Source organism: Arvicanthis niloticus, chromosome 5 (assembly GCF_011762505.2).
Source record: "Arvicanthis niloticus isolate mArvNil1 chromosome 5, mArvNil1.pat.X, whole genome shotgun sequence".
NCBI classification, from domain to species: domain Eukaryota; kingdom Metazoa; phylum Chordata; class Mammalia; order Rodentia; family Muridae; genus Arvicanthis; species Arvicanthis niloticus.
The window spans coordinates 38,716,247-38,732,612 of NC_047662.1; the positions used below are offsets into that span (position 1 = coordinate 38,716,247).

General features: G+C 35.6%; 1 pseudogene; it reads right to left on the bottom strand.

Annotated features, from left to right (window-relative positions):
* Positions 1-4,079: 4,079 nt before the first annotated feature.
* On the bottom strand, positions 4,080-7,672 carry LOC117708677 (selection and upkeep of intraepithelial T-cells protein 8-like; annotated as a pseudogene).
* Positions 7,673-16,366: the final 8,694 nt, after the last annotated feature.

Genomic DNA, 16,366 nt, shown 5'->3' on the forward strand with positions numbered 1-16,366 from the left:
CTTTTAGTCTCTGAAAGACATGAATCAGAACTTTTTTTGTTTTTCTGGATCACCATGGGACATTCATGTCCAACGTTGAATGACTATATCATTACTCAGTGGTATTCAGATTATGTGATTTGAAGAAGAAACTTGAAACTAAGTACCTGAATGTTATATATAATGATATGGAATGAAATTTGAGCCCAACATTTCTGTAGTTCAATCTTGGCTGTGTCATTTATGACCATGTGTAATCCTAATACATCCTTACCGCCTAATAAATCACAACAACAGATGTATCTTTTAGGAATAATTACCATAAAATATTATCCAATGTTTGGCATAAGAAAAGAGCCCTCTAAATATGTTTTATGTTTTAGGAGTCTATGTATTATATTAAACTACTATAATGATTGATTTTTAACTTTTTTGAGTCACATGACCTTTGAGTCAATGGTAAATTGTAACTTTTTTCATCACTTTGAACTCAGAGTTTCTTAGTGAATACTATACTCGCTCTTCTCTTTGTTATTTCCCAGCCTCTGAATCTTGTGTCTTGATATATAGCAGCTTTACCCAGTTCTATAGTAAAATACTAAGTTTTGTTTGGTCATTGGAATCAGAAAAGGTACTGGTTCCTTTCTCATTATTTTATGTGTATAGGTGTTTTGCCTGCATGTGATTCGTGTATCATTTTTATATATGATGTTTACAGAGTTTATAAAGGTGTGTTTGGATCTCCTAGAACTGAGTTATAGACAGTTATGAGCCATCATGTGAGTGCTGTAATTGCACACAGGTTCTCTGGAAGTATAGCCAGTGCTCTTAACCTCTGAGCATCTCTTCAGACCCCCAAGAGTGTTTTTCTTATAAATAATTATTGTTCTTTTATCTACTGATGTTGTAAATTACAAAGTTTAATATGAACATGTAGTTTAGGCCTAACATAGAGAAAAGAATTTGGTTGTAAATGAGAGTTTATTGACTTATATAAGTCCTTTTTTATATTTAATTTATCCCAGACTCTGATCTTAAACTATAATACAAAATAGTTTGTAGGCTATAAGATGGCTCAGTGGGTAGAGCATTTTTTGTGCAAGGATGGAGACCTGAGTTTGAATCCAAGCACCTACATTAAAAAAAAAAAACCTAAGCTGGTATGTCTAGATATGCACCTATAATTCCAGCACTATGTTAGCAGACAAAATGCAGAGGCCTTTGAGCTTTCTTTGCTGTCAGCCCTGCTCTGGTTCAGTGAGAGATGTTCTCTTAAAGAAAAAAAAAAATGAAAGTAAGAATAAGAACTCAAAGTTCATCTCACGCCTGTAAGAGTGAAGTATATGTCAAAGCATCTGCACGCACTGATGAGGGCATATACCACACACACACACACAGCACACACACACCACACAGACACCACACACACACACACACACACACACACACACACACGACACACACACACACACACCCTGTCCACACAGAACACATTGCCTGGGAAATTTATCACCACATTAAATCTAATCCAGGATAAGACTCATATGTATCAACCACTCAGGATTAGAGGTGACAGGATGACTTTACTGTGATGGAAGCAATTATTTCTTTTTTTTCTAAACCATCTAAACTGTAGTATTGTATTAAAACTATTAGTTTCCTAATGTGCTTTTCCTCACATGTTATATAAATTACAATATGTAGGTTCAATACTAGAAGTAACAGTTGAAATTGTGTTTGCTTTTATTTTAAGAACATTATTTAAGTGAAGAACTACCTTTTAATTTTTAGTTTCCCCTTTAATGTTTCAGGGTGTGCTGTTTAAGGGATATAGAAAATTAACTGAAGATTGAAAAGCCCAGAAATATTTATAATGTCCTTTATTACTAAAACTAAAATTGCCTTGGAAATTAAGTATTGAAAGGTATAAATTCAAACTTGTAAAGTAAGAAGCAGCTGTGTATAGAAGTGAGAAATATCTTTTAATTTTAACTAAAACTCTCCATGTGACTTAGGTAAATGCTTCTATCCCTCTTAGATAAATTACCTGGTTTTCCTGAAATAAAAAATTAAAAAGTAAAATATATGTAACAAATCGATATTTCCAGGGAAAATAAAATATTTCTTGTAGATTCTCATCAAACAGGGCATCTGAAAAAAAAAACAAACAAACAAAAAGAACATCTTTTTAAAACATATGTAAAAAGCCCCCTAGACCAGGAGGGGCTACCATGAGACCAGGCTTCCTTCAGATTCTGTGCTATTATCCTAATGCCTCTCCCCTCCCTCCCTATAGTCCTCCCATCCCAGATCTCTCCTCCCCTCCGTTCCTTTTCGTCCCCCTCTCTTCTTCTTCTTTCTTTTCTTCCTTTCTCATCTCCTTTTTTCTTTCCTATCTCTCTCTCTTCCCTCTCCCTCCCTTTTCTATCTCCCCCACTTTTTTTTTATCTGTCTCAGGAGTGCACACTGGTAGACTTGATTTAATGGCACCTACAGAGAAAGTCTGAACATTAATTCACTTGGAGATTGAATTTCTCCTCGCCAATTTCTCCCAAGTCAATACCCCTCCCTACCCAACTCAATGTTGTGCCTCTCCCCTCTTTTTAAATAACCCTTTAAGTTCAATTTGTGCTGCCTATATAATCTTGGACATGTGCCCTTCCACTGAGTATGTCGGCCTATCAAGAGTTAGCTTTTTCAAGAGTATTAAGAACCACCTCTCTCTTCTCAGCAGTTAATGATGCCAATTTTTCCTCAGGTAAGGAATCTCCCATCCCTTTGCTAGAGGTTTGTGTGGCTTCAGCTTGTGCATATCTTTTGTTTTGTTTGTTGTTTGTTTGTTTGTTTGTTTGTTTTGTTTTTTCGAGACAGGGTTTCTCTGTGTAGTTCTGGCTGTCCTGGAACTCCTCTGTAGACCAGGCTGGCCTCGACTCAGAATCTGCCTGCCTCTGCCTCCCAAGTGCTGGATCAAAGGCGTGCGCCACCACCACCCCGGCAGCTTGTGCATATCTTGCCCATATATTCATATCCACCATGGTTTTTATTTCAACTGAAATTTGTACAACAGTATTTACACTCAAGATGATTGCTAGCTTTATTTCTAGATATGTTTCACTGTAAATAGTTCCCTGAATCAACTGCAAATTCATCTTTTATATTCAGTTTATGCTTCAGAATTATTTGTTTTTCAGTTTTTCTTTCACTACATCTTTAGCATATCAGTAGAAGCCTTCACCACTACTTTAAAATATATTTGTAGTATATTACTTACTTCTATTTGAGGCATTTCTTATTATGTAGCCTAAATTGAACTCAAATTCTGTCTTCCTGCCTAAGCCTTTAAAGTACCATCATGCCTAACTTCTGATTTCTAACTCATTCTTGTGAACTTCTCTGATATTCCAGAAACATTGTCATAAGCCATATTTAATCACAGCAACAGTTATTTTTTCAGTAAATTTTCCAATTCTCCAAAGTAGTACAGAGTTTTTAAAAGGAGACAAAACCTGTACCTTTAGTTAATGTAGAAAACATATGAACTAGTATCCAAAGGTGTAACCATCCTCTTTCATATACACACAGTCTGTTTCTGTGTGAAATTTATTTTCAGTATTTGAATGTTACCCAAGGTAGCTTGGTTAAACTAAAATAACTTTTCCTGATTTGATTTTTTTTGTGTTCAACAATAATGTCTTTTCAGAGCAAGCAATGAACAATAATCACACAGTCTGCATCTTACACATTTTCCTTACTGCTGCTTTTACTAACATATATACATACATATATATACAAATATATACATACAAATATGTATACACACACATATATATGTTTTTCTAAATGAGGAAATAGTACAAAATGTTTAATACCATCTTTCATGTTACTGAACTACCATCTTGTTAAAACTTCAGGTGAATTTTATTATGTCTAATGAGAAAAAATTAATGTCCTCTAAAGCTTCAAGATATGCTTATTTCTAATTTCCACTGTTTATTTTTCTTCTAATACTCTACACTTAGCATTTATCTAACCAGACCAGTATCAATGATGAAGGCACAGTAAAGTGATTTTCTGCAATGCAGTACATCCTTTAACATTCATTAATTCATTGATTTATTCTTTGTGCTTCCACATTGGCAAGTAATCCTCATGACTGAGTACTTACTTGCTATGATGAGACTGGTTTGCTTCTCTTCACCTGTTTAGAGGTTAAGAACACAGCATGTAATACCTTCCTGTGACTGGTTTCTAAGGAGAAGAGTAATTTTCACGTAGAAAATCTGTCTTCATTCTGAGAGCATGATATTGAAGAATGTGGAATTACATTCCCATTACTGTCTTTCCACTCCATTTTGGGGCTGGGGGAACCACCTACTGAAGAACACTCCAGAATGAGTCCATCTTTCCAACTCTGACCATTGATTTGCATCTTCAATCCAAATGCTAGTGACATGACAAGGAAATAAGAGCAAGTTATTAAGCTGAGAATGGATTGACAAGATAGGTTTAAAAACACATGTAAGTCTACTTCCATATCTGATTGTTAAGTTAGACTAATTGATTGCTATATGATGTCGATTCTTTACTTAGTTTATTTTTTGAGGTAAATGTATAACTTGTACTCATTGCTTAGATATTTTAGAATGTAAAATATAATAAACACGTACAAACAGCCAAGATGATGCAATGTATTTCAGTTTGTTGTGGCACAAGGACACTGGTATATTATGTTCCACAAGCAACTTACCAGCCACACTGAGTTTCATGAAGGCCACATCCACTAAAGCCACTATCATTAAATGAACATTGGTAGGCCCATCATCAAGATGCTGATGTTATGATTCGGAGGGCCACTTGGTGCCATTTCCAATGGCCTCATTCACAAATTCTGTGCGATTCACATATTCAGGAGCAGCTTCTCCATCTACTCCATGGCCACCTCTGTACTGATAAACAAGTTTAGATTTGTTTTCCCTGAACCAGCGCACATCCATATATTCCACACTGCGTGGTGGAGTCACCTGGCAGCTGAGCTCAGCCTGGCCTCCTACTCTAGCCACCCATGTCCAGTTGGAGTAGTCACCATCAGATTCTCTGTGGGAAAAATTGAATCAAAAGTAAACCTGAAGCTAATAAGACTTTACTGCCATGACTGTTTTAGAAGGACATACCAAATCCTACCTAGAAGACCTAGCTGATCTAATTTTCAACTCTGTTACATTTCTTTTCATCTTTCAATGTTTTTGAAACCAATGCTAGCTCATTCCTATCATTAAAATAGATTGTAGTTAAGTAGGAAGTCCCCAGTAATCGTCTTTCTACTTAATTATATGGAGAGTCTATCTGATATAGCTATTTTGGAACACTGGAATCTATTGAAGGCTGTTTTTAGTTTCTGTGGCAATATACCTAATTCCTAATTATTCCATATTGGGTGTTGGGAATTGAACCCTGGTTCTCTGGAAGAGCATCCAGTGCTCTTAACCACTGACCCATCTTTCCAGCCCCTCCCATATGTTTTAGGTGCTAGTGTAGAAACTTCTTTGGGAGATTTGTAAATAAACTCAGGATCCACCAACAGATGAACACATAAGAAAAATATGATATATACACATAATTGGTGAATACAGAATACATTGTTTTTATGTTTTTCAGAACCTGGTCTCTATTAGATCAATTAATAAAGTTAGGCTTGCCAAGCAGTAGTGGCGCATGCCTTTAATCCCAGCACTTGGGAGGCAGAGGCAGGCAGATTTCTGAGTTCAAGGCAAGCCTGGTCTAGACAGTGAGTTCCCAGACAGCCAGGTCTACACAGAAAAACGCTATCTTCGAAAAACCAAAAACAAATACATACATACATACATACATACATACAGCTAGGCTAATTTACTGTCATTTTCCTTCCCGAAGTTTATGTAGTTTTGATTATATGCTTTTGCCTCTCTCTATTCCCACGTCTGGCCATTTCTCCTTTCTCCAGAAGCCTGAACATATCTTTTCAGATAGGGATGCCAATTGGAAAGTTTCTGTTTGTTTGTTTGTCTAAGATGAGTCTATGTATTCTTTACATTTGAAAGATAATTAATATGTTATGATATATAATTCTAAATTAGTAGGTTTTCCATGAATGCTTTAAATGATTTTCTGCATCTATTTCTTGCTTATATAGTTTCTCTGTAAAGCTGGAGGTAATTTTATCTTTTTTTTATGGGGAGATGACATATTTCCAATTCCTCTACCAATGACTGCTAGTATTTTAACTTGTATCTTTCATTTTTTATACTTTGAATACTATATGCAAAGGTGCATTTTTTTTCTGTTTGTTTTGGCTCTTTACCCTGTTTGGTGTTTTCTGAGACTCCTGGATCTGTAGGGGGTTAAAGCATTGTACTTCTCTTTCTTTTTTGTCTTTCTTCTCCTTCTATTACCATTGTCTAAATATTACAACTTTCATAAGTTGTCTCAGAGTTCTTATATTTTTTTCCTGCAAAACTTGAACTCTTTTTTCTATTTATACATTTCTATGATCAATAATCAAAATCAGAATTCTTCCGAGCTTTGTCCCATTCAGTCTACTCACATTTTCTTAATTCTGCTATAGTCTATAGTGTTTTTACTATAAATATTTTCTTTTCTTTATTCTAGAATTTCTAGCTTTGCTTATATTATTCATATGATCTTGTATGTTGTCCATTTTTGCCATTAGATTACTTACAATATTAATTACAGTTGTATTACATTTCTAGCCTGATAATTGCAGACTAACTGTGGTTTTACTTGCTCTATCCCTGTGGATTCTGGTTTTGATTTGTGTGTGTGTGTGTGTCAAGAAAAGTTTCATTGACAGTCAAATATACTACAATAATCTAACCTGATTGTATATTTGAATGATGTAATTAAGTAAATAGTGTGTGAAAAAGAGAGAACTTTTTGCATATTTTTTATTTGAATCTGGTCTTTCAGTGAACTTGTGCCTTTAGGCTGTGACCTTTTTGAGGACTTCCCAATATCTTTGTTTCCTGAGAGGGACAGGACAGAAAGATGTGACTTGAGTTCAATATTATCTTTCTCCCAGTCAATTCATTCAGCCCATGAACCTCAACAGGTAATACTTTCAGAAAACAGTTCATCTTGAAGCGAACTAATTAAGTGGACCTGATTAGAATAGTTTACTTTCTCCATCACTCTCTTCTTACCATGAGAACCTGGTAGAATGCTGGAAGAAAAGCAATCATCCAGCACCTAACCATGTTTGGGAATTTGTTCTTTGTGATTCAAACTGTTGCGGTTGAGGGTCTAGTAACTCAGTGATTTCAGCTTACTTTTTCCTAGTTTCACACTTATTATCTCAGATGTTTCTTCTCATCCTCAGAGAATTATGACCTGGTAGAATTTTGCTCCTTTCTGGCTCTTTACATAGAGAAAAGTGATACCCCTGGGATCTGACTGCATTTTTGACTATAAGAAGAGTTCCTCGACATTCACCTCTTTAATATTTTGCTAATTATTGCAATGACATATGCTGCTAACATCCTTTAATAGAAAAATTGAGCACTAGAAATCTATCTTTTATCTTTCTCATAAATGCAATAGATAAGAAAAAATTGTTCTTACCTGAAAGTTAATACTGTTTGCAGGAAGATGAAGTACATATGATACCCAGAAAAAATAAAGAGTATGGAGGCTTCATCATAGCTAGAAAGGACAATGCAGCAAGATAACAGACAATAAGAGATGAAATAACATTTTCTAGATATTTTAAACATTTTTCTAGATAATTTAAATAGAGACAATATTAATGTTCCTTAAAAATAAACTTTTTCAGTGTTGGAAAAAAAGAGACTGTCCTCACACATGATTCTCTCAGAGCAGGAAGTCCCAGTTCCTTTAGTCCTCTAGTTCACATTCCTTAGTTCCTTTAACTTTTAGACCCACCTTGTTTAAGTGACCAGTTCCTAAGCAGATGCATTTACACGTAGTGGAAGGAAATATTTTAAATAAATTAATAGATGTAGGGAACAAAAGCGACCAGTCTAAAGACATAGCTGTCTAAATGTGAGTAAGAAAAATATTTTTAACCCATGTGATTGAAAAAAAATATTAATATCAATAGTGGATAAACTAAAGTCCTCTCTTAATAATAATATATTTATTTCTAATCAGTGAACAGTGCTGAAGCCTGTTAATTAGTAATTTTTAATGATCACTTCTGTACTTTAAATATGAAAATGGTTTGTGACTATGTTGTTGAGAGTTGAAAACAAAGACATAGCCTACAAAGAAAAGACCTGGATGAATTAAATGTTAATGTGTTTTTCAAACCTATCAGAAACAAATCATCAGAGCAATTTCTTAGATTGAAATTTGGAACAAGAGAGTGGCCATATTAAGAAGCATGTGTAAAATTTACTATCTTAAAAAGATACTGAATGGTGCCACTAATATTTATGATAGATTAATCACAGTAACAACTTGCACAGCAATCATTAAAGTTGTTAAATTATACACACACAATATATAGATACATATATATATGTATATATATATGTATGTATATATTCTTGATGCATAGTATAATTGCCTTTAAGGGATCAGATAGTGAAACTTTGCAATATCTGACTTGCCTTTTTTCATGAACTAAGAATGAGGATGCAGACCATGAAGAATCAACTTTCCTTCTATTATTGATTGGAGGATGTACCATTATTTCAGGTCTTTTCTAAACTATATGGTTCCCTACTTTAAAATGAATGAAATGCCAAGAAGAACCAACAGAAATTCAGTTATTGAGAACTGTAGAAATGCATGGCACATCATAGAGAGGAAATAAAAAAATAACCATATGTGATATTTCACAAAATCAGAAGGAAAAAACTGCTAAGATTCATACAGAACCACAAAAGACCCTAATAGCCAAAAATATCATTAGGGAAAAAAAAGTACTGCTTGGGGATTACTGTACCACATTTCAATATGTATTCAGACCAAAGTAATAAAAGCAACATGATACTGGTAATTAAATAGAAGCATAGACAAATGGAACAGAATAGAAGAGACCCAAATACATGCAACTCCATACATTTGATATTTGATAAAAATGCTAAGACTATACACTGGATAAAACATATAATGTTCTATAAATGATGCTAAGAATAAGAATATCTACATAAAGAATAAAATTAGAGTCATATTTATCACCCAAAACAAAAGTCAGCCACAATGAATCAAGTGTCTCAGTGTGACACGAATACAGAAACTTCTAGAAGAAAACACAGGTAAGATCCAGATATAGGAAAGGACTTTTGAGTAGAGTCCCATTTACCCAGGAATTACAGACAACAGCTGAAAACCAGGGCCTCATGAAACTGAAACTCCCTGTATGGTGAACAAAACAATTGAACAAGAAGCCTGCAGAGTGCCTATATATCAGGTTGAGAATTAATATCCATAATATATGAAGATCTAACCATACTAAAAGAATCAACAAAACAAGTGACCCAACTAAAAAATGGGCTCTACGATATAAAGAGACAGCTCTCAAAATATAAATGCAAATGGCTGAAAATAGTTTTTTAAAAATTCAACATTCTTAGTTATTAAAAATTGCAAATTCATAGACTGATATTTCATCTCATCCAAATAAAAATAACTAATTAAAAACAATCAAGCAAATGAATAAATAAACAAACCAAAGCCAAACCAAACAAACCACGAGCAACAGGAAATGCTGGCATGTATATTGAGAAAAGAACTGCAAATTGATAAAACAACTCTGGAATCAGCGTGGAGGATCCTGCAAAACTAAAGTAGATCTACCATGTGATCCAGCCATACTACTTGGGGCATATACACAAAGGATGAACTTCTACAACAGAGACATTGATTTTCCATATTCATTGCTGTTCTATTCACCAATAACCATGATAAGGAAATTACACAAATATTCAACTAATAAATTTTAATTAAATATATGGTATATTAGCATATGTTGAAATTACTACTATTAAAACTATATATATATATATGTATATATATGCAAGAATATATGCAAGATAAAACAGAGTTAATCTACAACAGGCCCAACATGTTATATGATACATCATAGGCTAACAAATTAAAGACCCAGGCCCAGGAATGAATTACATCTTTTGGAGTTGTTGGTCATTGAGATCCCATAGATCCTCAAACATTATAGTCTGTTAGTGTATTTCTAGAACTTGACATTAAAACTCTCTCAAAAAAAGAAATAAAGGAAAGGAACCCAATAAACAAACAAACAAACAAACCCCTCTGTTCCTGAAGACATCATATATCTGAGCTATAAAACATGAAGAGTCTAAGCTACTGATCTGAAAACTTCATTCGTACTGTCTGGCTTTCACAATATTGAAAGGGGACATGCACAATTCTAGAAGAGAAAAAATATCAACCATTCTCAGCTATGAACTCTGCAAGCAACAATAATGGCTGGCCTGTCAAGATATTCTCATGGATAGAATAGTGGCCAGAGCATCATGGGATTATGACAAATCATTTTGATTGGATTTAAATTCTTCTCCACAAGATGAAAGTCGTGACTGACACTATATTGGACAATGACTCTATGACCAGATTGACCTAGGCCTATCTATACTCAAAGCATGCAATTGTTTTCATAATACAAAGTCCACATCACACAAATAAGCAGCATGGTCAGGCCTGTCACTGCAATACACTGTTCCCTGGTAACAACTTCTGTATTAGTCAGTGTTTTCTTGCTATGAAGAGACACCATGATAGTTCAACTCTTATAAAGGAAAATATTTAATTGTGCCTGGGTTACAGTTTCATAGGTTTAGTCCATTGTCATCATGCAAGGGATCATAGAAGCATTCAGACATACATGATACTGAAGAAGAAGCTGAGAGTGAAATGTGGTAGTTTGAATAAGAATGACCTCATAGACTCACATATATAAATGCTTGGTCACCAGAGAATTGCACTGTATGAAAGGATTAGGAGGTGTAGCATATTTGGATACAATAATTGTATCACTGGGTGGGTGAGCTTTGTGGTTTCCAAATCCCATTCTGAGCCCAGCAGTTCTCTTTCTTTTGACTGCCTGAAGATTCAGGTATAGAACTCTCAACTACTTCTCTAACACCATGCCTGCCTGAATGTTTCCACGCTCCCTGGCTTCATAACAATGGACTAAACCGTTGAAACTGCAAAGAAGCCCCAATAAAATGTTTTTCTTTGAAAGTATTTCCATGCTCATGGTGTCTCTTCACAGCAATAGAGCACGGTCTATGACAGCACATACCCAGAGTTCTCTACACCTTACTACAGAGACTATTGGAAGGGCTTCTCAACCTCTGACTTCCTTATATTTATGCAATGGAATATTATTCAGCTGTTAAGAACAATGAAATTGTGAAAATTGCAAGTAAATAAATGGAGCTAGAAACAGTCTTGAGTGAAGTAACTTAGATCCAAAAAAGAAAAATATTGCATATTTTCTCTTATGTGGTTGAAGCTTCAGATATATATATATATATATTCATGAAGAAATAAAAGGTAGTGTTTTAAAGAAATTAATGTGGAACAGGTAGTATTAACTGGGGAAGGTTGGGAGGGTAGGGTAACAAAGGGAATATTGTCCTGGCCAGCAGGGCATTAGACAGGGGTCCGGGGAGGTCACCTGAAAGAAAAGATGGGGGACAGGCGAAGAATGGTGATCTGTCTAGTCTGATCACTGTAATTTTTACTTTTGCACACAGGGGTTATATACACAAAAAGGCAGGTTGTGAGGGAAGGGGATGATGCAGAAACTTAAGTGTTCAGGGGGAGTACAGATATCTTCCAGAACAGAGTATCAGCTGGGTGAAGCTTCAGGGGACAGGTCACTATGACTCTGCCTATGATTTACTTGTCCTTATCTAAGTTGGTACTATCCATCAAGGCTACGTATCTACAAGGTCTATGACTAAGACTTGGCAACTTTCTACCAAAGCTGCTTGTTTACAATAGCTTCTAGCCATCTATTTCAGGGTTTTTCCACAGAGACCCAAGACTTTGTGCTAACATGCCTGTATGTCAGGCCTATAACAGACCCCAGGCCTTCAGTGTATAAGCAGAGTTGCCCCTGACATCTCCCACCTTCTCCAAGTATAAAAGGACCATGGTGATTCCAGTCTTGCAAAGGCAGAGATAGAGGCCTGACCTCCAGTAATTAAAGGGGATCTTGTAATGGCTCAAGTCCTCCTGTCATTGTTCAGTGAGGCGTGAGAGCCATACGCATCCCAACGTCTTTTTCCTGGAGAGGGGATATTCTGACAACTCCTATGCAGTCAGGCTTGTCCCTCGGGGAACCCAGAAAGATATTTTTAATTTGTATATTCCCTTGCAGTGCTTAGCCTTGCAGCCTAAGCAAAAATTTAGATCGCCAGTCAGAGGGGGTTCTGGGTGGCCACTCTCTGCTTTTGTCTAGGGGCGGGAGTACCCTCTTTTAGGTTGAGTGGAGATGTGTTTTGGAAACACCTTGGATAGAGTAATAACCACATCTTGAATCTCGTGGTTCTCCCTAGCTAATTTATGATAATGTACCTGAATAGGTTTTGCTATCAAATCATCTATCTGTTGTTTCACAAAGTTAGTAAGCCTATTTAAGGTCCGGGGACCAAAAGAAATAAGCAAAAGTAACCCAATTAATGGTCCCAAAATTGTAAGAAGTAGGGTTGACAACCATGGAGAGGTTGAAAACCAATTCTCATACCAGCTCTCCTCTCTCTCTCTCTCTCTCTCTCTCTCTCTCTCTCTCTCTCTCACACACACACACACACACACACACACACACACACACACATCTGTCTGTCTTTTTAAAGGCCTTCTCTGACCCTTTTCATGCTCTACCTTCCATAATGTAATATTGCAGGAAAGTACTAGCCATTACAAAGACAGTGAGAGAATTGACATATTATGTGACTGGTATGAATGGTTACAGCCATGAAAAACTTGAAAAGATGTGGTTAGGAAACTTATAAATTATATGTTAATACTCAAAAGTAAATTATATGCTTGATTATAAGATATGATTATTTTGAATTTGAATTTAAAACAATTCATTCTCTGACAGGGCCAGAATTACATGATTGAATATAATTCTATCAAGTTATGTGGATATTTTATTTGTTGAATGAAAATAAGCTTGAAATGGTATGGGAAAGCCTTGTTCCCGGGTCCTGTGTCCTGTGTGTCTACTCACACTTTCAAGTTGGTATTTATTTGACATTCTGGAGTATAAAGAAGTGAGAATGTAAAGAATCTAAACAGATAATTAGAACCTGGAGACTCTGCTATTAAATATAAACTAATGTCATCCTATTGAGAATAGGATTGTGATCATGGCTGAATTCCTTATAATAGGATTACACTGTTCCAACATTGCTTCACTGTCTCTTACCCTTTCCCCTTCAGTCATGAATAGCATCATAAAAAGGCTCTTGATAGATGATATCATTTTAACCTTGGACATCCCATCTTCTAGAAATTTCTACTCTTTATTTGTGGTACTCTATTATGACAGTTTAAAGTGGCCTAAAATTCTAGCCAAGATTTTAGTGAATATCATGAAGTTATGTGCAATGTGTTTATTAAGGAAAAGAATAATTCTCTTTAAAGAGCCAGACAATATCAAATTCTAAATATGAATTTGTAAAAATCATGCTATCAATTTTAAGATTTACACACATTTTGAAGAAGAAAATATTATGGAATTGGCAAAAGGGTATTTAAGCCTCTCTAGGGAAGAAAATAACACAGAAGTGGAGACACATAAGCTTAAGTAATTTATGCAATACTAAAATTGAAATAAAAATTTGTCTTTTTAAAGTATGTTACTTAAATTATGAGAAGCCTATATGCAAAATTATAATCTAAATTTTGTAGCATTAGTATCTCAAGATTTATACATATATATTTATATCATACATATAAATTTGAGTTTATGTAATTCAAAAGGAAAATGTGCACAAATTGTCACAAGGCAAAGGCTCTTTAGTATTACAATTAAGAACAATACACACAGTTTTGAAAAATAATCAATTGGAGGTTAGAAAATTTAAAACATTTTCTTCTGTAAAAGATAAATCACAAAATCATAGAAAATGTATGTGTTGTTCTAGAAATCAATCTGGTAGTTCCTCATAAAATTGGAAATAGTTCTACCTAAAGACCCAGCTATACTATTATTGAGCATATAACCAAAAGATGTTCTACCATATCAAAAGGACACATGTTCCACTATGTTCATAGTAGCTCTATTCATAATAGCCAGAAAAATAAAGTAACTCAGATGTCCCTTAACTGAAGAATAGATACAGAAAATGTGGTTCATTTACACAGTGGTATGCTATTCAGCTATTAAAAGAAGGACATCATGAATCTTGCTGACGAATGGATGGAACTAACCCACACCCAAAAGACATGCATGGTATATACTTACTGATAAGTGGATGTTATCCAAAATGTACAGAATACCCACGATATGCCCCACAAACCTTAAGAAATTAAACAAAAAGGAAGGGTCAAGTGATGATGCTTAAATACCACTTAGAAGGGGGAGCAAAATAATCAGGGGAAACAGAGGGAGGTAGGGAACTGGGTAGAAGAAGAGGCTGAGAGAAAAGAGGATAGGGTCAGGTCTTGCTGGAGACTGGAGAGATGTCCAGAGGGCTATTAGAATAAATAGAAATATTTAGCTGTTGGAGAAGGGGGTGAAAGGAACTTCTAAAATGTCCCAGAGACCTGGGATGGGGAAGGCTTTCAGGACTTAATGCTGGTGACCATAGCTGAAATGCTCAAAAGTGGAGATATGGAAGTTGAAGAGAATATCTCCACTAGTCAGATAGGACCCCTAGTGGAGAGATGGAGTCATCAACCCTACTACAAAACTTTCAACCCAAAACTGTTCCTGTCTAAAAGAAATGCAATGATTGTTCCTGTCTAAAAGAAATACAGTGACAAAAATGGAATGGAGACTGAAGGAATGGGCTATAAGCAACTTGCCCAATTTGGGATCCATCCCATGGGTGATCACCAATCCCTGACACTATTACTGATGCTATGTTATGCTTTCAGATAGGAGTCTGGCATGGCTGTTGTCTGAGAGGCTCTCTTAATAGCTGACTGAGACAGATACAGATACTTAGAGCCAACCATTGGACTGAGGTTGGGGACCACTATGGAAGAGTTAAGAGAAGGATTGAAGGAACTGAAGGGGATGACAACCCCATAGGAAGACCAACAGTGTCACCAAGCCTTACTCTGTGAGGCTTCCAGAGACTGAGCCATCAATCAAAGAGTATACACAGGCTGGTTCAAGGGCTTCAGCACATGGCACATATGTAGCAAAGGGCTGCCTTGTCTGGCCTCAGTGGAAGAGGATGCTCCTAATCCTGTGGAGACTCGATGCCCTAGGGTTGGGGGATATCCAGGGGTGGCCACCCTCTCAGAGGTGAAGGGGAAGAAAGATGGAGGAAGAACTCTGCAGGCGGGGACCATGAATGGGAGCAACATTTGATATCTAAATAAATATAATTAATAAAAAAGAAATTTTAAAATGTACCTGTTGTGCTTCTTAGGAAGCCAGGAGAGAGCTAGAACCTGGATTAGCTCTCTTGAGATGGATTAGGATTGCAGGAATGAGCTGTTTCTCATAGGATATGTTAGACAGATAAAACTGTGCTGTCCCTAGGATTTTCATTTCTTCTCGCTATTTTCTTACATAAGCCTGCTTTGTGGTGCTTGGTTTTTATGTATCCAAAGACAAAATACTTTAAGGTTGACAAATTACCTGAGAGATTTCTATAATGCTGTCCTAGCATACAATTTGTACATATCATGTTTGCAGGGTATTCTAGTTTACTAGCTGGAAAAACAGGTTACAGCCAACAAGAGACACACTGATAAATGTAATCTCTAAACGACTGGTAGGATTCTGGTATCTCCCTCCATTACCACCCACTCTTTCAGAACAATTTAGCCAACAATTGAGTCTATTAAAGATACTATTTTTTAAAACTATAAGAGAAATGAATGTACAAGAGGACTTAAAAACTGATGACTAGAAATAACTCAAATAAGACTGAAAGTAGAATAGACAAACAAGTTATAACTAGCCCAGTAATATATGCATTAATAAAAAGTAATGAGCCATTTTTATAAATGTCAGACATTGATCTCTGCAGAATTTTGCTGAATTAAATTAGACAAAGATGATTGCATGTTATGGTTACAAATATATGACGCTAAAAATGCAAACAATTGTAAAAGTAAACTAGTAATTTTGTAACAATAGAGAAAGGAAGAAGGAGTGACTTTAAAGTTCACAAAGACAGTTTTGGGAGTC